This window comes from Anomaloglossus baeobatrachus, chromosome 4, assembly GCF_048569485.1.
Source record: "Anomaloglossus baeobatrachus isolate aAnoBae1 chromosome 4, aAnoBae1.hap1, whole genome shotgun sequence".
Lineage (NCBI taxonomy): Eukaryota > Metazoa > Chordata > Amphibia > Anura > Aromobatidae > Anomaloglossus > Anomaloglossus baeobatrachus.
In genome coordinates, this window is record NC_134356.1 from 696,145,897 (window position 1) to 696,167,628 (window position 21,732).

General features: G+C 43.9%; 1 long non-coding RNA gene and 1 pseudogene across 4 annotated transcripts in view; both read left to right on the plus strand.

Moving 5' to 3' along the window:
- LOC142304402 (uncharacterized) overlaps positions 1-21,732 on the plus strand; it is a 510,057-nt gene that overhangs the window by 358,954 nt on the left and 129,371 nt on the right. The gene's annotated exons all lie outside the window — the stretch shown is intronic.
- On the plus strand, positions 303-1,218 carry LOC142301219 (olfactory receptor 1468-like; annotated as a pseudogene).

Sequence of the window (21,732 nt, forward strand, 5' to 3'; positions counted from 1 at the left end):
CAACTCTAGGAGTGACGTTTATTTGGCTGCTCTCCGCCCCTTCGCGTCTATGGGTGGCCTGCTATGTGATGTCACGTTGATGCCGCACGAACCTCCCACTTAAAAAAAGAGATTGTTCGCCGGCCACAGCGACATCGGTAGGAAGGTAAGTTCATGTGACGCGTACCGGCGATATTGTTCGCCACAGGCAGCGATTTGCTCATGACGCACAAACGATGGGGCGGGTATTATTGCTAGCAATGTTGCTGCATGTAAAGCAGCCTTTTCTTACAGCTTCCCTTTCTTTTCTAGTAGTATCTCATTCTTATCGGAAATGGAGAATAATGTGACCACAATCATCCTCCTTGGATTTCCAGGAATCCATAATTTCAGAATTGTATTTTTTTTCTTTCTTCTCTTAATGTACATCACAACAATCTGTGGGAACTTTATAGTCATTTCTCTGGTGTCCTACAGCAGGAACCTCCACTGCCCAATGTACTTCTTCCTGACACAACTTACCACATCGGACATCATCATCACCTCGGATATTGTCCCGAACATGCTTCTCATGGTCCTGAGGGATGGGACCTCAATCTTGTTGGATGTATCACACAATTAGTTTGCTTTTTGTCCTCTGAATGTTCTGAATGCCTTTTCTTAACAGTGATGTCCTATGACCGGTATCTGGCCATATGTCACCCTTTACACTATCATTCAATAATGAATTCTAATCTTTGCTGGAAATATATTCTAACATCTTGGCTGTTAAGCGTCACTGTTACATCATTCCAAACTGTAAATTTGTCCCAACTTCATTTTTGTCGGTCAAATGTTATTGATCACTTCTTTTGTGACTTTGATCCTGTCTTAAAGTTATCATGTTCAAATATTCTAAAAATTAAGCTATTATCTCTGTTCATTGGCTTCTCTCTCATCGTGTGCCCATTTTTTATAGTGGTAATCTCTTATATTTATATCGTCCGCACAATCCTCGTTATCCAATCCATCACTGGAAGAAAAAAAGCCTTCTCCACCTGTGGTTCCCACCTGGCTGTGGTGTCCCTATTTTATGGGACACTATTTTCTATATATTTGATCCCAGAAAAAGGAAATTCTATTGTTATACGTAAAATCCTTTCCATTATCTACACTGTGCTGACACCTTTAGCAAATCCTATAATTTACTGTTTACGAAATAAAGACATCAAAAAAGCGGTCAAGAAACTAAAGTCATGATAATAATCCTCATAATTCAGGAATGCAATTATGGCAATTATTGTTACATTGTCAATATCTTTATGAAAAGGAAAAAAATAAATTTGTTGTGACTTTTTAGAAAACTATTTAGAATCATAATGTCACAAGTGTGTCACAGTCACCTGTGAAGGATTTTGCTTCAATAGATGTCAATGCTTAATTTGATTCCATTTAACTGTTATGTTGAGTGGATTTACTTTCATTTAATGCTGAGGGGATTAAGGACCATTTCCCTTCTGGCTGAGATTCATAGCCTTAATCATAGGTGAAGCATCTCATCACCACTTTCTTCCACTATATTTACCCACTCCTGGCTTAACTCCATGCCAATTATAGTTTTCCTATGCTTACCACTTTGAAGGTGCCTGTCTCTGGAGAAGCTGAGGTTTTAATTGCTGTTTGCATCTGAGAAGTTTTCTGGTGGAGAAATTGTGGAGTGCTTTTTGTTGTGTCTTTCCCCACCCATTTGTCTTAGTATCCTCATGTTGTTGTTTTTTGCAGTAGTAAGACTAGTGTGTCACTGGCTTTCACACTAATCAAGGTGAGTTCAGGGTGAAAACGGGCCTCGGCACTTGATGATGCAGGGGGGGACAGACCCATTAAGGGATGTTAGATAGGACAGTGATCAGACTCAGGTGAGTATTAATAGGTGACCCCACTTCCCTCTCCCTATCACCAAAGCCTTCCATTGTACATATTCCCCGGTGTTCCCTTTGTGTTGCTTCGCTCGTCAGTTGTCCTCTTACACTCAGCATTACACTTAAACAATTTCAAGCACAAATGGTTGGTAAGAATGAATTATAGACACGTTAATAGGACAATCAATTATATCCATGGAGTAATCTGCAGAGAGGAATCTAAGGAAGATTCAAAAATGACAGTTAGTAACTTTAAAACATATTTTTGGTTTGATTCTAGTAGATTGATGAGCATTACAATAAATAATACTGCAGATGTAGAATAAAGTTTTCTACTGCTGCTCTGGCCTAGATGGCCTATATGGCTGATCAATATGTCTTTAGACAGAAAAGTAGATTGAAACATTTTAAAGCGTTCCTCTGTGGTTAAAGCTTTAAACCTCAAAGTTCAAGTAGGAGAGTGTAAGGTTCTAAAAATAATGTAATCTAATTAATACATCCTTTAATTGACTTAAACAATGTAGGGCACAGGAAAATAGGTCATTTTTTGGGGGTGAATTCAAAGCTTTTGAAACTGTTGTCTAAATCAGAGTTTAGATAGATCCCCCCTTCCCAAGGAAACCAAACTAAGGTCAACAGTGGGAATTCTCCAAACAACATGCATAACGATGTTATTGATTAGAGTTGAGCAGATCCTGCAAAATTCTAACTCGCTTATTGACGCTGATTTTCATAAGAAAATCATTTTGTAGATAATTTATTCTCCGCAAATTGAAAGTACCTTGATATACTCTGACATCTATGCAGTCTCCAAAGCATAATAAAAGTAAAATGTGAAAAATAACAACTAGTCATACTCACCTCGCTGCTCGCCTTTCTAGCCAACACTGTTATGATTCAGGGACCGGGAAGGATTAACCCCTTAGTGACGGAGCTAATTTTCACCTTAATGACCAGACCAAATTTTGCAATTCTAACCAGTGTCACTTCATGAGGTTAAAACTCTGGAACGCTTCAACGGATCCTGGTACTTTTGAGATTGTTTTTTCGTCACATATTGGACTTCATGTTAGTACCAAATTTAGGACAATATTTTTTGCGTTTATTTATGAAAAAAATTGAATTTTGGCAAAAATTTTAAAAATTTAGCAATTTTCAACTTTTGAATTTTTATACCATTAAACCAGAGATTTCTGTGACACAAAATAGTTAATAAATAACATTTCCCACATGTCTACTTTACATCAGCACAATTTTGGAAACAAAATTTTTTTTTGTTAGGAAGTTAGAGGGGTTCAAAGTTTATCAGCGATTTCTCATTTTTACATCAAAATTTACAAAACCATTTTTTTAGGGACCACATCACATTTGAAGTGACTTTGAGAGGCCTAGATGATAGAAAATACCCAAAAGTGACACCATTCTAAAAACTGCACCCCCCAAAGTACTCAAAACCACATTTAAGAAGTTTATAAACCCTTCAGGTGCTTCACATGAACAAAAGCAGTGTGGAATGAAAAAAAGCAAAAATTAAATTTTACCTAAAAATGTTGCTCTAACCCAAATTTATTCACTTTTAGAGGAAATAACACAACAAAATGGACCCCAAAACTTGTTCCCCACTTTCTTATGAGCGCGCCGACACCCCACACGTGGTCAGAAACCTCTGTTTGGACAAATGGGAGGGCTCGGAACAGAAGGAGCAATATTTGAATTTTGGAAAGCAAATTTGGCTGAAATAGATTGCGGGCACCTTGTTGCATTTACAGGTCCGCTAAGGTACCTAAACAGAAGAAACCCCTCACAAGTGACACCATTTTGGAAACTAGACCCCTCAAGGCTTCTATCTAGGGGTATAGTGAGCATTTTAGATCCACAGGTACTTCACAGATTTTGTTAACGTTACGTTGTCATATTGAAAATTTTAATAAATTTTCTCAAAAATGTTGCATTAGCATCAATTTTCTCACTTTTTCAAGAGGTAATTCCAAAAATTTGACCTCAAGGTTTGTTAACCACTTTTTTATGAGCGCGGTGATACCTCACATGTGGTCTGAAACCTTTGTTTGGACAAATGGGAGGGCTTGGAACGAAAGGAGCAATATTTGAATTTTGGAAAGGAAATTTGGCTGAAAAAGATTGCGGGCACCATGTCACATTTGGAGGTCCCCTAAGGTACCTAAACAGCAGAAACCCCGCACAAGTGACCCCATTTTGGAAACTAGGCCCCTCAAGGAATTTATCTAGATGTTTGGTGAGTACCCTGAACCCCCAGGTGCTTCACAGAATTTATAACGTTGAGCCATGAAAATAAAAAAATAAAATTTTACCACAAAATTGTTATTTCAACCAGGTAGCTTTTTTTTTCACAAGGGTAACAGGAAAAAAATCACCATGAAATTTATTGTGCAATTTCACCTGAGTTTGGCGATACCTTACATGTGGTGGAAATCAACTGTTTGGGCGCATGACAGGGCTCGGAAGGGAAGGTGTGCCATTTGACTGCAAAATTGGCTGGCATCAATAGCGTACGCTATGTTGCATTAGGAGAGCCCCTGAGGTGCCTAAACAGTGGAGATCCCCCACAAGTGGCCCCATTTTGGAAAATAGACCCCTGAAGGAATTTATCTAGATCTTTGGTGAGTACTCTGAACCCTCAGGTGCTTCACAGAAGTTTATAATGTTGAGCTGTGAAAATAAAATAATACATTTTTACCACAAAATTGTTACTTCAACCAGGTAGGTTTTTTTTTCACAAGTGTAAAAGGAAAAAATTCAGCATAAAATTTATTGTGCAATTTCTCCTGAGTATGCTGATACCTTATGTGTGATGAAAATCAACTGTTTGGGTGCACAGCAGGGCCCGGGAGGGAAGGAGCGCCATTTGACTGCACAATTGGCTGGAATCATTGGCGGACGCTATGTTGCATTTGGAAAGCCCCTAAGGTGCCTAAACAGTGGCGGTCCCCCACAAGTGACTCCATTCTGGAAACAAGACACCTCAAGGCTTTTATCTAGGTGTATAGTGAGCAGTTTGAATCCAAGAGTACTTCACAGAATTTGATAAGCTTAGGTTGCCATATTGAAAATTTTCATTTTTTTCACAAAAATGTTGCTTTAGCATCATATTTCTTACTTTTTCAAGAGGCAACAACAAACCGTGGACCCCACAGCTTGTTATCCAATGTCGTATGAGCACAGGGATACCCCACATGTGGCCAAAAACCTCTGTTTGGATAAATGGGAGGGCTTGGAATGGAAGGAGCACCATTTGAATTCTGGAAAAGTTGAAATAAATTGCGGGCACCATGTCACATTAGCAGGGCCCCTTGGGTACCTATACAGCAGAAACCCCCCACAAGTGACCCCATTTTGGAAACTGGATTTTATTCAGGAGTATAGTAAGCATTTTGAATCCACAGGTACTTCACAAAAATGTTGCTGCAGCAACAAATTTCTCACTTTTAGGCTATGTGGCCATGATCCAGCGACACGGCGTCTAGTACAGAGTGTCAACCTTCCTGCAGAGATGTGAGTGTTGTCCACGGGAGAACGCAGCTGCCCATGCCCACGATTTGGGTTCAGGCTGCTGTGGAGCTCTAGGCTACCTGCAGAGAACACTCTTGTCTCCGCAGCATAAATTGACATGCTGAGGCTCGGGAAGCTGCACCACAGGTCGGTTTATGCTGCGGAGAAAAGAAGCCCAGTGGGCATGAGATTTCTAAAAATCCTTCCACTGTGCTTCTACTGCACAATGCAGCGCTATGGATGCAGGGAAAACCACTCTGCACCCAAAACGCTGCAAACCCTGATTGTGGGCACACAGCCTAAAATGCTACAATGGATGAATGGATAGATGTCAAACATATATAACGTCCCACCCCCCTGCATATTCTAAGCTGGCGCCCTTTAGTGCCTTTCATGTGGCACTAAAGGGTGCCTAGCCTTGCATTTAGCCCCCCAAAATTACATTTGCCTTGCATTTAGCCCTCCATTAGATGCGCCAATCCTGGCGCTTCGCTCCAGCTCATCCCGCGCCCTGGTGCGGTGGCAAACGGGGTAATATACGGGGTTGATACCAGCTGTAATGTCACCTGGCATCAAGCCCTGGGGTTAGTGATGTCACGGCATCTAAACAGATACCCGACATCACTAACCCAGTCAAGTAATAGAAATAAATAAAGACAAAAAAAAAAATTTATTTGAAAAAAAAACTCCCCGAAACATTCCTCTTTCACCAATTTATTGAAAATAAATAAATTTTGGTCGCTGTAATCCATTTTGGAGGTCCCTCGGTGACTCTGGACCTTCTAGAATATGGGGGGCACGTTCAGGGAACGTATCCTCCATTTTCTGGAAGCGCAAGCTCTCCATGAGCAGTGTGGGTGCAGTAATCTGAGAATACTGCACTCACACTGCCCAGGTCCAACTTAGGGCAGAGTGACCTGCAGTAACCTCATTCCAGAATATGAGGGGCACGCTCACAGAACGTACCCCCCATATTCTGGAACAGCAGCCTCTCCATGTGAGGAGTGTGGCTGCAGATCACTGCACTCACCCTCCCCCGGTCCACAGTGCAGCAGCGATGTCAGCGTCCCTGCTTGCAGGGTTCCAGCTGACAGCCGCTGTCTGCGCATGCGCCGCCAGCTTTCAAGAAGGAGGCGGCGTGATCGCGGGGACGGATCACCAGCAGCCAGGTAACATAAAACCGGGGGCTGGGGGGGTGACGGCGGGACCTGGGGACAACTTTCTGCCGCATGTGACGTGTCACATGCGGCAGAAAGAGCAGGATGAATGCGGCCACGCGCTGTGCGCCGCAATCTTGCATGCTCCGGAGGGGGGGGAGGGGGAGCGCTCTAGAGAACCGTAGGGGGCTCGGGTAAACTAGAGGGCTCCGGTGGACCGGAGGAGGGGTCAGGGGTAGGACATTTCCCTCCGATCTGAAATGTTTGATCATTTCAGATCAGAGGGAAATGAATGCACTGGCAGCGGCAGCAGCAGTTTTCAGCGCGCGTCGGCGCCATCTTGCATGCTCCGGAGGGGAGGGGGGGGGGCGGCTCTGGAGAACCGGAGGGTGCTCCGGGGGACCAGAGATCTCCGGTGTACCGGAGGAGGGATCAGGGGGAGGACATTTCCCTCCGATCTGAAATGTTTGATCATTTCAGATCAGAGGGAAATGAATGCAGAGCCGGCGGCGGCAGTTTTCGCCGCGCGTCGGCGCCATTTTGGATGTCCGGTGGGGGTGGGGGGGTGGGGGTTGATTTCTCCGGTACCGGGGGCTTTGGGGGGCACTAGGGGCTTATATTTCTTTATCATCTGACATGTTTGATCATGTCAGATGAGAAAGAAATCAGTATTATTTGCCATTTTTTTTTTTTTTAATGTGACCGGCGGTATACGGTGTATATCGGCGATCACATTATCGGGGTCCAAAAAAAACACCCCGATTCATAATCTTGGGGGTCTCAGCTACCTCCGGTAGCTGAAACCCCCGAGATTTTTCGTCACTGGGGGGCGCTACAAGCTTTTTCCGGCCTGACGTCTCAAGATGTCGGAACAGAATAAGTACCCTGTTTTTCCGACGTCTTGAGATGTTAGGCCGTCGCTATGGGGTTAAATAATGGGGAATACCAAAAGGTAACAGAGTGGTTGGAAACTTAACGGACTGCAGACCTAACACACAACTAACAGTAGCCGTGGGGTGTGCCTACGATGACCTGGTCACCTCGACAAAGCCGGATAACTAAATAATCTCACAGATAGAAATATAAGAAAACTAATCTGCCTCGGAGTAGTTCCCATGATAAATAGATAGCCCCCCACATGTAAAGACTACGGTGATATAGAAGAACACAATACAAAGCCAGAAAGGACCGATTTCAGCAAAGGTGAGGCCCAAACTATCTTTATAGAAAAGGATAGGAAAGAACAACTGTCTGCAGATGTAAAAACCCTAATAAATACCAGCACTACTGATATGGAAAAATCCTGAGGTTACTAAACCTCTCTCCCATTCTACCAGCACTCAGATGTTACTGGGATCCAAAAAACACTAATACAGATGAGTAACTGAATAATACCAAGCATGACAAAACACAAATCTTGCAGAATCTTAGAGCTAAGTATACAGACACTCCCAGCAGGGAATGATCCCATTCCACCATGAACTCCACACAGGCAAAATAGGAATCATGCATAGTATCAAAGCAGAACAACAACAAAAGATGGTAAACAAATAACAAAGGTACAAGACCACTTATCTGAGGGAAGTTCTGGAAGTGAGCAGAGCTGGTTGCAGAATGTCCTGGACTCACAGGAGAATTTGACCACTGGCAAGGAACAAGAGAAAGCTACTAAGTTAAATAGCCCAGTCAGACCCTGATTGCCAGTCCTCTGCAGGTGTGTCGCTTCCATTCCACACATCAACTGCACTGCCAGCACTGACCACAAGAGAGAGCTCTGAACTGGAAAACATATTTACAACACAACCCATTGCTCCAATGCCCACTGTCCAACTCTAAGCTGCGCCGCACATCCTGCCCAGTGTTCACTTTTGGCCAGGTCTTCTCTCGATCAGTAGGCCACATAGTATGCAAAGTAAACTCCAAAAGTACTGGTCTAGAGTCAACACTAAGCCTTAGAATCAGAGCAATAAAGGCATAGAGAATCAGACAGCAGTCAGGAGCAGCGGGGGTGAAAGGAGAATTGAGCAGCGAGGCAAAATGTGTTTTTTTAACTTCTTACCCAGGGGCAGACATATCATTGAGTTGGTTAGTTGAGGAGGCATATTTTTTCTATTTTTAATTTTGCCTTATATAGAAGCCATTATACAGGAAAGAATGTTTCATAGCGGTTGTTATTATCAGGGTTTGAAGAGTAATGGAATTTTGGTCCCTTCAAGCCTAAAAATAGCAGCCTGCAGCCACCCCAGAATTGGTGTATCCATTAGATGTGCCAATTATGGCGCTTTAACCATCTCTTCTAGATTGCCCTGGCACAGTCGCAGTTGGGGTAATATATTGGGTTGATGATAGCTGTGATTTATTAAAAATCATAGTTGCCTTCAAACCCTTGGTAAGTAATGGAGATGCATCTATGTGACACCCCCATTAATAACCCGTTAAGTCAATAGAAATAAACACAAATACACCTTCTTTCACACATAGATTAAGCCCGAAAACATCCTCTTTGGGTCCGATGTAATCAACAATAACATCCCACAATGATCCTCCACTCTGCTACATGCAGAGGCTGCAGTGACAGAAAACATGTCTAGTCACGGCAGCCTCTGGGACATACTGAGGTCAGCAGGGGAGTCTCCAACTGTGAAAAGCAGTGACGTCAGTCAGGTCACTGAAGTTCACAGCTGGGGCTCCCATGGTACCAACTATGACCACTGGTGAACTCCCTGCAGGTCTGTAAGACTGCTGCACCACCATGTCACGCAACCCCATAGGCCCGAGCTGTCCGCTTTATTGTGTCTGATAATTAAAAGTAGGGGAAATCCACACTTTTTTTTAAAGTTATTTATTTAAATATTTAAAAAAACGTCATGGGATCCCCTCTATTTTTATAACCAGCCATGATAAAGCAGACCACTGGGGGTTGTAGCCCATAGTTGTTTGTTTTACCCACATCAAATAGGACAGTAACCAATGCTATTTTTTATTATTATTATTTTTCTTCAAGTGGTTCACTGGTAAACCCCAGCTATGTCATATTTGACATGGCTGTGATGGAGCTGAATGTAGCCACACTAATAAAGCTTGCTGATTGGCTGCTCTTCCGTATTTCAACAAGCTTTATTCAGAAGACAAACTTGAACAGGAACCTGACGTACATGTAAAAGGTTGTGTTTGGGTCCAAAACTTAGACACCTGGTGTTTGGTATGAACCTCGAACTTTACAGTTCGGGTTCACTCATTCCAAGATAGTAGCTAATTGTAAAAAAAGTTTTAAGTCTCGTATCACTGTAATCACACTTACCGGTAGACTAAAGCCATCTTTTCACTTATACCAGAGTGTATGGCGTAGCAAAAAAATGTTTATTCTGCCTTCAATATACAGTATAGCAGTAAGGCTCAGCTCACATTTATCCTGCGCTTTATGTTGAGTGCTTATATTGGGGTTTACATGTGACCTCCGAAATACATGATTCAGATAGAACCCCTGATTCCATATAATGATGATGATGCAGATAGAAATACTTTGAGCTTTCTGTAGCCTATGATCTGGCAGTGCCCATGCATAAAAGTGTGGTCAACCACGTCTTTTGTGTACATTTTAAAATCCAGATAGTGCAGAACAGAAGCCACACAGAGTCTAGAGTATCTCATTGGCCTCATTAGTAAATAAATTTTTTGTGAGTTTTAGTATTTTGTAGATTTAGGCAGAAACCCTAATGTATGTACTCAGCAGAGAGTACAGGATAAATGTGAACTGATCCAAAATGTTATGTACCCTTAAAGCCATTAATAAAAGCTTGTATTAAACCCACAAAAATCATGTCCCCACTCGAGTTTATCATCAGATAAAGGGAAGTATAAGGGAAGACACTAAAGAAAACACAAGTACAAATAGGGTCTCATCTGTGAGGAAACAAGTATTACTCAATTACTGTGTGCTGATCTGGTGGGGGTTGTGTCCTCACAACCTATGAATTTGTTCAATGGTAGGTGTTGGGAATGTCAGTTTTGCTTTTGCTGCTGTGAGGCTCCCTCTTGTGGCCAGGAATGGTTTGCACAGAGACCAGGTGTGCTGGAGCAATGGGCGTTTCCATTGCTAACTCTCTGCCTATTTAAACCTTGGCCTCCTGTCAGTCTGAGCCGGTTATCATTGTCCTGTAGCTTACCAGCCTTTTCATCTTGCTTCTGACCACATCTACCCCAGATAAAGGCTGCTTTACACCAGACAATCTATTGTGCGATAGATCGTCGGGGTCACGGTTTTTGTGACGCACATCCGGCATCGCTGGCGATGCCGGCCTGTGTGACACCTCCTAGCGACGCAGTATCGCTCACAAATCGTGAGTCGTGTACTGCTCGCTAGGTTCCATAATATCGTTTAATTTAGTTGATCATCGTTTCCATGGTAGCACACGCCGCTCCGTGTGACACCCCGGGAACGATGAGCAGCTCACCTGCCTCCCGCGGCCGCCGCCAGCTCTATGTGGAAGGAAGGAGGCGGGCGGGATGTTTACATCCTGCTCATCTCCGCCCCTCCGCTTCTATTGGCCGGCGGCCGTGTTACGTCGCTATGACGCCGAACGTCCCTCCCACTCCAGGAAGTGGACGTTCGCCGCCCACAGCGTGGTCGCACGAGAGGTAAGTATGTGTGACGGGGGTTACTGACTTTGTGCGACACGGGCAGCGATTTGCCCGTGACGCAAAAAGGACGGGGGCGGGTACGATCGATTGACAATCGGTCGTACCATGTAAAGCAGCCTTAAGTGCTTGATTCTTTCTTTTTTTTTTTTTTTTTAAACCATAACTTTTTATTAGTAATTAATGTCAGATGTTACATCATACATCATATTGTCATCCCGTTATCAACAAAAATCACAATAATATGGGTATTAAACAAGGGAGGGGGGGGGGAGAAGGGGATGGGGGAATGGTGATATCACATCAATTTCCGGGTCACATTCTTCATATATACATCTGTAGATTCATTTGATAACAGTATTTAATTGGAAGGATAACCAGTAGTTCCATTTCTTATAGAATAGCGCTATGTTATTGTTGGATGAAGCGAGTATCTTCTTGGATAGGCAGTTCTCATTGATCAGTGAGATGACTTCGGTTAGTGCGGGGCATTGGGGGGTTTTCCAGTAACTTGCGATTTTGAGTCTTGTGGCCACAATGATAAGTACAATCACTGTGCGGATCTCATAGGGGAGTGAGTCCAGATCGATGGCGAGCAGCGCCTGCTGTGCGGACAGCGTTATTCCTACACCACAAATCTGAAATATTAAATGATTTATTGCTTCCCACAGACGTCTGACATTACTACATTTCCACCATATGTGTAACATGTCTGCGCCGGGGTCTCCACATCTCCAGCACGTGTCCGGGGAATTGTGGAACATCTTAGATAGTCTATAGGGGGTGAGATACCACCTATATAATAGTTTCCTTGCGTTTTCTATGTGGTTAGTGCATTTAGATTGGCTTCCAATAATTAGGAAGGATGCTCGCCATTGATCCGGTGTGAAGGTACAGTGTAAGTCTCTTTCCCATTTTTGCAGGTATGTGGTTAGCGAGGGCAGGGTGTTCTCTAGCATACAATCATAGCTTATAGACAATGCTTTCCTCTGTGTGGTGGGGGTCAGTAGCATAGAGTACAGCTTAGATGGCGGTGCAGTCATCTGCTCCTTCCTTCCATAGAGGAAGTGTCGGATCTGCAGATATTTGTAGAAGTCCCTTTGTGGTACATTGAATGTATCTCGCAATGATGAGAAGGGGATTAGTTCCTCCCCATCATACAGATTCCCAATACATGTGATTTGGCATAGTTTCCAGTTTTTAAGCTTTAGGTCAGGGATACAATGCTCCAGTGTCTCTATGGGGGCCTTAAGGAGTGCGATTTGTATAAGGCCTAATTTATTAGTTAACATCTTCCATAGCTCCAGGGTCGCGTCTATGGTTGGGGATATGTTACAATTCCTACCAGGGATTAAAGTGTGGTGTGCATGGAAGAAGGCGGAGACACTGGAGGCTCCAATCAGATATTTCTCAATGGCTATCCAGTGCCGGTCATCCTCATCGTTCCACATGAAGCGTAGCTGCTCGAATAATGCGGCTCTGTAGTAGCGGACCACTGAGGGGTATCCCAGGCCCCCCTTACTCATAGGGGTGTAAAGTGTGTCCGCCTGGACTCGGGGCTGTTATCCCTGCCATATATGTTTGGAGAGGATGGCTTGTATCTCTTTTAGTATTTTCATTGGGAATATGATGGGGAGATTGCGGAACAGATACAATATCTGCGGGAGAATGAACATCTTCACTGATGCAATCCTGCCCATCCACGATAGCTCGTGTCTCTTCATTCTTAATATGTCAGCTTGGATTTTCCTCCTCAGGGACTCATAATTCAGAGAGAGCATTTTATCTGCCGAGAGTGTTAGCCGGATACCTAGATACTCAATACTATCGTTATTCCAATTGAAGGGGTACTTGTTCTGGAATTTTTTGGGGTACGTTGTGGATGGGGTTAGGTTTAATACCTGACATTTGGACGTGTTTAGTTTATAATATGAGATTCTAGAGAACAGATCAATGATTTGCATTGCTGCCGGTAATGACTCTGTGGGGTTTGTTATCGCTAGAATGATGTCGTCCGCAAACAGACCTATTTTGTGTTCTGTCCGGTCCACCTGGATTCCTGATATTACTGGGTGAGATCGGATTTTTTCCGCTAAAGGTTCAATCGCCAAGGCGAATATGAGGGCCGATAGCGGACACCCTTGTCTCGTCCCATTTGTGACAGGGAACTTGTCCGACATCATTCCAGAGACAAAAACTGACGCTGATGGATGACAGTATAATAAAGTAATTGCATTAAAAATGCTGCCAGTAAATCCGAATCTGGATAAAACCTCAAATAGATAGCCCCAATGCACCCGATCGAAGGCCTTCTCCGCGTCCAGTGCTAGGAGCAGAGCAGGCGTCCGGCCTCTCCCCGCCACACTGATGAGGTCAATCATCCGTCTGGTGCCATCCAGCGTCTGTCTGGATTTAATAAACCCAATCTGTTCTCTGTGCACCAGGGAGGGCATTACACGGAGATCCGACCTGCCAGGATTTTGGAGTATAGCTTGAGGTCGGTATTCAGTAGGGATATCGGCCTGAAGCTATTGGTTTGGTCGGGGGTTTTACCTGGTTTGGGGAGGGGGACTATGGTCGCCTGGAGCATCTCATCTCGTATTTGGCCTGTTTCAAATATATTCTGGAAGACTAGTAATAGGTGTTGTGACAATATTTGATGAAATGTCTTGAAGTATTCGTTAGTTATCCCTTCCGGTCCTGGGGATTTGTTATTCTTAGATGTTTGGATGGCTTGTTGGATTTCTATTTGGCTTATGGGTTGGTTTATTGCCGTCAGTTTGTCCTCTGGGATTTTGGGTAGTGATATTCTATTTAGGAAGTTATTAATGAGTTCAGCGCTGGGTTGTGGGGTGAGGTTGTCTTCTTTGAGGTTGTAGAGTGAGGAGGACCTACTTTTGTAGGTCTTTGTATATAGCGGGTGAGGGGCTGTTTTTATGGGCATCCTCTAATGATGCTATACTTTTGTGAAGTTCCTCTATCTGTCGCATTCTTAGCTTTTTGTGTTGTGCTGTTATCTGTATTAGCCGTCCTCTTATGTACGCCTTGTGGGCGCACCACACTGTGGTCGGGGACATGTCTGGGGTGCTATTAATATCAAAATATTCCTGTAACAGGTCTTTGATTTGGGATTTGATACTATCTGAGGATATTAAGTGGTTATTAATTCTCCATGGGGAATATGTTGGGTTATTATATGTCTCTCTTATTTGGCATGACATAGGGGCATGGTCCGACCAGGTTATGTTCCCTATTTGGGCCGATTGTATATTTTGCAGGAGCCACTTATACACCACTATTAGGTCAATTCTGGAGTATATTTTATGTGGATGTGAGTAAAATGTGTAGTCCCGTTCGGAGGCGTGAAGGACCCTCCACGTGTCGTACAATTCTTCTGACAGGAGGCATTGGGACAGCGCATGGGACTGGGATGTTTTCTTGGAGCACCAGGATTTGTCTATATTGGGGATCGGGACGATATTGAAGTCTCCGCAGATTAGTAGCAATCCTTGTTTTATTTTGGATAATTTGGTCATAAGTTCTCTAATAAAGGTGATTTGTCCTGAATTAGGTGCGTATATAGATGTGATTGTGTATGTCTTATTATTGATATTGCATATAAGTATCACATATCTGCCCTCGTCATCTAGGATTTTATCAATGAGCTGTAGTGTTCTTTATCGCAATCGTTACGCCTCTTTTCTTTTTCACTGCGTGTGAGGCATAGATGTGGGGGTAATGCTGGTGTTTTAGTCTATGTGCGTCCTCGCTGTTTAGATGAGTCTCTTGGACACATAATATGTCCGCTTTAAGCGTCTGGGCCTCTTTCCACAATAATGATCTCTTAAAGGGGCTGTTCAAACCTTTCACATTAATAGTTGAAATTTTAAATACCATCAGATATAGTAATAAAAGAAGAAAAAACAGAAATCAATATGTCACCAAGTACAAGGTAATGGTAAGGGAAGCAAAGGGTTAGGGTGCAAACAGTACTTACAACAGGTTACAATTCAGAATCCGGTTCTACGTGAACCAACTGGATATTCGTCCCTATCCAGTATCAATGGGGGGTGAGAATAAAACGAGAAAAAAAACTAAACGTTATTCTCGTGCCCCTCCAACCTGCCAATCAAATCAAAGAGTGGCATCAAAAAGGAAAGTGGCATCAAAATAGAGAATGGGATGAAGGTGTCCCTGTTCAGGACCATTCCTTGTTCAGCATCGGGGGTCTCTTCTTTAGCGGGGAGCTGGTATCTTCGTCCACAGATGTTAGGGACCAGTCTTGGAGCAGGGTCATAGCCTCTCTGGGGGACACAAGGACGTGTGTGACTCCATTTTTCATCACGATGAGCTTTACCGGGTATCCCCATTTGTAGGTGATGTTATTGTCGTGCAGGATCTTGGTTGTGGATGAGAATTCCCGCCTTCTATTCAGAGTGTCCGCAGACAGGTCGGTGAACACCAGGATGTTCTGGAATCTTTCTGGACGTTCTTGCTTGTTTGCTGCCGCCGCCTTGGTTACTGCCTCTTTAAAATGATAGAAGTGCAGTCTGGCGATCACGTCCCGTGGTGCGGAGCTGGGAACGGATTTGGGTTTGGGGATCCGGTGCGCCCTATCAATCAGTAGATCCCTCTGCTCTACTGACGGCACTAGTGCTGTAAAAAAGTCCGTTAAGAACTCTGTCAGTGCGTCCGCGGGCACGTTCTCAGGAATCCCTCTGAAACGTAAGTTATTGCGTCTGGATCGGTCTTCGAGATCCGCGATTTTCAGTTTTAGGGCTGTAATCTCATCGTCCGCCTCATTATGCGCATCTATTAGCTGATTGTGCGCTGTGGTGTACTCCTTTAGTTTCCCCTCTATATGTGAGTTTCTGTCACCAATCTGTGTGATTTCCTTATTAAGCATGGTAACTACTGAGGTTATATCTGCGTGGATGGCTTGCTTCAGCTCTGACATCACAGACCTCAGTATATCCTCAGTGACAGGGGCTGAGTTGTAGCTTTTGTTAGGGGAGCATGAAGGGTTAACCAGGGCTGTGCTTGGTGGCTGTGAATCTGCAGGCTGCTAACACCTCCTGCAGGAGAGAAGGTCAGAGACTGCAGGGCTGACTGATAACACTGTGTGTTTAATGATAAAGGGGCTCCATTAAGAGTGTGAGAATCACGCTGTGACCCACTCCTCAGTCCTGGACGCTGAAGGGCACCATCACTATTATCAGTGCTGCTATCTCCTCCATGAGGCAAACAACGGGGGCCATCTTGGATTGTATTACCAGCAACTTCAAAGACAGAAACTTTGCCTGGCTTCTGCCCCTTCTTCCTCCCCCGCACCATGTCTATACCGATCTGTTCCCCTGCACTTCAGCTGCACTTATCTGTGATTTACAGCCTCCTCCAGTCAGATTGCCTTGCTTTGAGCCGCTTTAAAGGTTGGTGGTCAGGGAGCACAAGTCTCAGACGTCTGTTCAGTTCAGCATCCGGTCACGCCCCCCACGCTTGATTCTTTCTTATGTTGTTTTTGTTCTTTTGTTCTTATCTGAGTTGTCAATTATTGTGGTTATTGTCAGTTTATTTGCATGCAAAAATCTTGCCTCTCAGTTGCTTAGCTGGGAAGCTCCCTGCAGCTATGTTTGGAGTTTTGCTCCTATAACTCCATGTGTTTGTTGCTTCTTGAATTTGTAATTGTTCCTGTTTTCTGTTCATTGGTTTGAAAAGAGCGCCTGATATAAGACGGAGTTCAGATCGTGCGATCTGAGGACCTTTTTGTACTATCAGGTATTTGGGTTTTTTGTAGGGTTTTTCTCTGGCCACTATCAACCTCTTTCCTATCCTTTCCTATTTAGTTAGTGGGGCCTCACCTTTGTTAATCCTATGATCCATCTGTGTATTGTATTTTCCTATATCACGGTAGTCTTTGAATGTGGGGGGCATGCTATACTTTTTGTGGTCTATTTCTGAGGCAGAGAGTTATTAATCCTTCCTTCCTTTTGGATAGCTAGTTCTACGGCTGGGTTTGCGGTGCATAGGATGTTAGTTCACCCCTCAGCTACTTGTAGTGTTGATGGTTAGTAAGGGCATGGCAGCCAGATTAGTTGCCAATGCTCTTGTCACCTTTTTGCCAATGATCTAATGTGATATTCCATGGTTCCGGATAATAACAGGTATGGCTTCTGCGAAACGCGCGTTGGGGTATCCAGGTGGGGTCACCTGCACTCTTCACTAGTCCTTTAAGGTAATATTATATTGCATGATCTGGATAGCACTGATTCTTTACCTGCAATGATTGTCACACTGGATCCACTGCTGTTTTACTGCTATTAGATTTTGAGTCCAGTTAAAGAACCCCACCAGTTTGTTTGTAGTCTAACCCCCCCGATTTTATTCTTCTCTTACGTCACATGCCCATATCACCTTTTGGAGATCTTTTGATGTTCACATTGGGGTTTTACATGAGATACAGCAATAATTGCCTTTTCTGTATTCATATTGTGATTTTTTTTCATCATATAACTATCTACAGTCATATGAAGTTTGTGCACCCTTATTAATGTTAACTTTTTTTCTTTATAACAATTTGGGTTTTTGCAACAGCTATTTCAGTTTCATATATCTAATAACTGATGGACTGAGTAATATTTCTGGATTGAAATGAGGTTTATTGTACTAATAGAAAATGTGCAATCCGCATTTAAACAAAATTTGACCGATGCAAAAGTATGGGCACCCTTATCAATTTCTTGATTTGAACACTCCTAACTACTTTTTACTGACTTACTAAAGCACTAAATTGGTTTTGTAACATCATTGTGCTTTGAACTTCATAGGCAGGTGTATCCAATCATGAGAAAAGGTATTTAAGGTGGCCACTTGCAAGTTGTTCTCCTATTTGAATCTCCTATGAAGAGTGGCATCATGGGCTCCTCAAAACAACTCTCAAATGATCTGAAAACAAAAATTATTCAACATAGTTGTTCAGAGGAAGGATGCAAAAAGTTGTCTCAGAGATTTAAACTTTCAGTTTCCACTGTGAGGAAAATAGTAAGGAAATGGAAGAACACAGGTACAGTTCTTGTTAAGCCCAGAAGTGGCAGGCCAAGAAAAATATCAGAAAGGCAGAGGAGAAGAATGGTGAGAACAGTCAAGGACTATCCACAGACCACCTCCAAAGACCTGCAGCATCATCTTGATGAAGATGGTGTCAATGTGCATCGGTCAACAATACAGCGCACGTTGTACAAGGAGAAGCTATATGGGAGAGTGATGCGAAAGATGCCATTTCTGCAAGCACGCCACAAACAGTCGCCTGAGGTATGCAAAAGCACATTTGGACAAGCCAGTTACATTTTGGAAGAAGGTCCTGTGGACTGATGAAACAAATATTGAGTTGTTTGGTCATACAAAAAGGCATTATGCATGGAGGCAAAAAAACACGGCATTCCAAGAAAAGCACTTGCTGCCCACAGTAAAATTTGGTGGAGGTTCCATCATGCTTTGGGGCTGTGTGGCCAATTCCGGCACTGGGAATCTTGTTAAAGTTGAGGGTTGCATGGATTCAACTCAGTATCAGCAGATTCTTGACAATAATGTGCACGAATCAGTGACAAAGTTGAAGTTACGCAGGAGATGGATATTTCAGCAAGACAATGATCCAAAACACCGCTCCAAATCTACTCAGGCATTCATGCAGAGGAACAATGACAATGTTCTGGAATGGCCATCCCAGTCCCCAGACCTGAATATCATTGAACATCTGTGGGATGATGTGAAGCGGCTGTCCTGCTCGGCTAACATCAAACTTAACTGAACTGGAATCCAGGATCCAGGAACTCATTAAGGCCTAAACCACACATCCTTGAAAACAGCGCACGTGTGATACGGGCCATTTTTCACGTCCGTAATCCATTTTTTGGTCCGTAAATAACGCACGTGTGGTGGCTGTGTGTCCGGCGTATTGTAACCACGTGTGCGTGTGGAATGGCCGTGTGTGCGTGTGAAACTTAACTGACGTGTGTGTGTGTGTTGTCCGTGTGAAATGTCCGTGTGTGATGTTAAATGTCGTTGATACATGCCGGCTGACAGCAGACAGAGCCACGCGCTGAGAATGAACTCGGGTGAACTTCACCCGACTTCATTGTCATGCCGCGGCTCTGTCTGTGTGCCATGTACTGATTAGCGATCACCTGTGAAGGATTCACCGGTGACCGCTAATCCACCGAGTAACTGAAGTGTTCCCCCCTCTCTCATACTCACCGATCCCCGATCCCCGGCGCTGCACGGCGTTCACACTGCTCCGGCGGCTTTTCCTCTTTTGAAAAAGCCGGCCGCTCATTAAACAATCTGGTATTCACTGCTTTCACCGCCTACCGGCAAATATGATTGGTTGCAGTGAGACACGCCCACACGCTGAGTGATAGCTGTGTCACTGCACCCAATCACAGCAGCCAGTGGGCGTGTCTATACTGTGCAGTGAAATAAATAAATAAATAATTAAAAAATCCGGAGTGCGGTCCCCCCCTATTTTAATTCCAGCCAAATAAAGCCATACGGCTGCAGGCTGGTATTCTCAGGATGGGGAGCTCCACGTTATGGGGAGCCCCCCAGCCTAACAATATCAGCCATCAGATGCCCAGAATTGCCGCATACATTATATGCGACAGTTCTGGGACTGTACCCGGCTCTTCCCGATTTGCCCTGGTGCGTTGGCAAATCGGGGTAATAAGGAGTTATTGGCAGCCCATAGCTGCCAATAAGTCCTAGATTAATCATGTCAGGCGTCTCCCCGAGATTCCTTCCATGATTAATCTGTAAATTACAGTAAATAAACACACACAACTGAAAAAATCATTTATTAGAAATAAAAAATAAATAAAGGATTTTTTCGTGACATGACGCCTGACATGATTAATCTAGGACTTATTGGCAGCTATGGGCTGCCAATAACTCCTTATTACCCCGATTTGCCAACGCACCAGGGAATTCTTCACAGGTGACCGCTAATCAGTACATGGCACACAGACCGAGCCGTGGCATGACAATGAAGTCGGGTGAAGTTCACCCGAGTTCATTCTCATCCCGCTACTATGTCTTCCGACATGTAGTAACTAGAGTTGAGCGCGGTTCGTGGTTCGTGGTTCTCCAGTTCTAGGCTCGAGTGATTTTGGGGCCTGTTCTAGATCGAACTAGAACTCGAGCTTTTTGCAAAAGCTCGATAGTTCTAGAAACGTTCGAGAACGGTTCTAGCAGCAAAAAAACAGCTAATTCCTAGCTGGCTTTCCGCTGTAATAGTGTAAGTCACTCTGTGACTCACACTATTATGACATTTCAGTGTATAGTGTGCGTGAACAGCGCCTTCAGATCACTCCTGTTTGTATAATGGCGCCATTTTTTTTTTTTTTCCTTGTCTTCCTTCCCTAAGCGCGCGCGTCTTGTGGGGCGGGCCAGCATGTCAGCCAATCCCAGACACACACACAGCTAATTGGACTTTTAGCCAGAGAAGCAACGGCATGTGTGATAGGATGTCCATGTCACATGTCCCTGCATTATAAAACCGGACATTTTCCTCCAGCACGCCATTATCTCTTCTGCGTCCTTGGTGTCAGACATCACTGGCGCAGCTCCGTCCTGAGTCCTATCGCCGATATTGGATACGCTGGACAGCATAGGGATAGCACTATCTATTAGTCCTTTTAAGGGCTCGTACGGGCAGGGTCAGAGTTAAGGTGACAGGTACTGAAAACAGCGACAGCGTCTGTGTAGCAAAGGTCAGGGATTTCGTCGCTGCATTTCCCCATTAAGAGGGAATAGAAAGGCAGGCTTCCATTCCTCTACCCAGACCCACAATCCTGGCACTGTACCCTCCTGTCCTCTACACACTCCAACTCATTATAACTAAGCCATTATACTAACAAACAGTCAGTGTACCTAGTGGCATCCTAAACGTGGCTATTGTACTTTTGTCTAGTCACACTAGTGCAAAGACATTTGCAGCACGTCTGCCTGCATTGCACACTCCAACTCTTTTTAACTAAGCCATTATACTAGCAAACAGTCAGTGTAGCTAGTGGCATCCTAAACGTGGCTATTGGACTTTGCTATAGTCCCACTAGTGCAAAGACATTTGCAGCACGTCTGCCTGCATTGCACACTCAAACTCTTTTTAACTAAGCCATTATACTAGCAAACAGTCAGTGTAGCTAGTGGCATCCTAAACGTGGCTATTGGACTTTGCTATAGTCCCACTAGTGCAAAGACATTTGCAGCACCTTTACCTGCATTGCACACTCAAACTCTTTTTAACTAAGCCATTATACTAGCAAACAGTCAGTGTACCTAGTGGCATCCTAAACGTGGCTATTGGACTTTCCTATAGTCCCAGTAGTGCAAAGACATTTGCAGCACCTCTACCTGCATTGCACACTCCAACTCTTTTTAACTAAGCCATTATACTAGCAAACAGTCAGTGTACCTAGTGGCATCCTAAACGTGGCTATTGTACTTTTGTCTAGTCACACTAGTGCAAAGATATTTGCAGC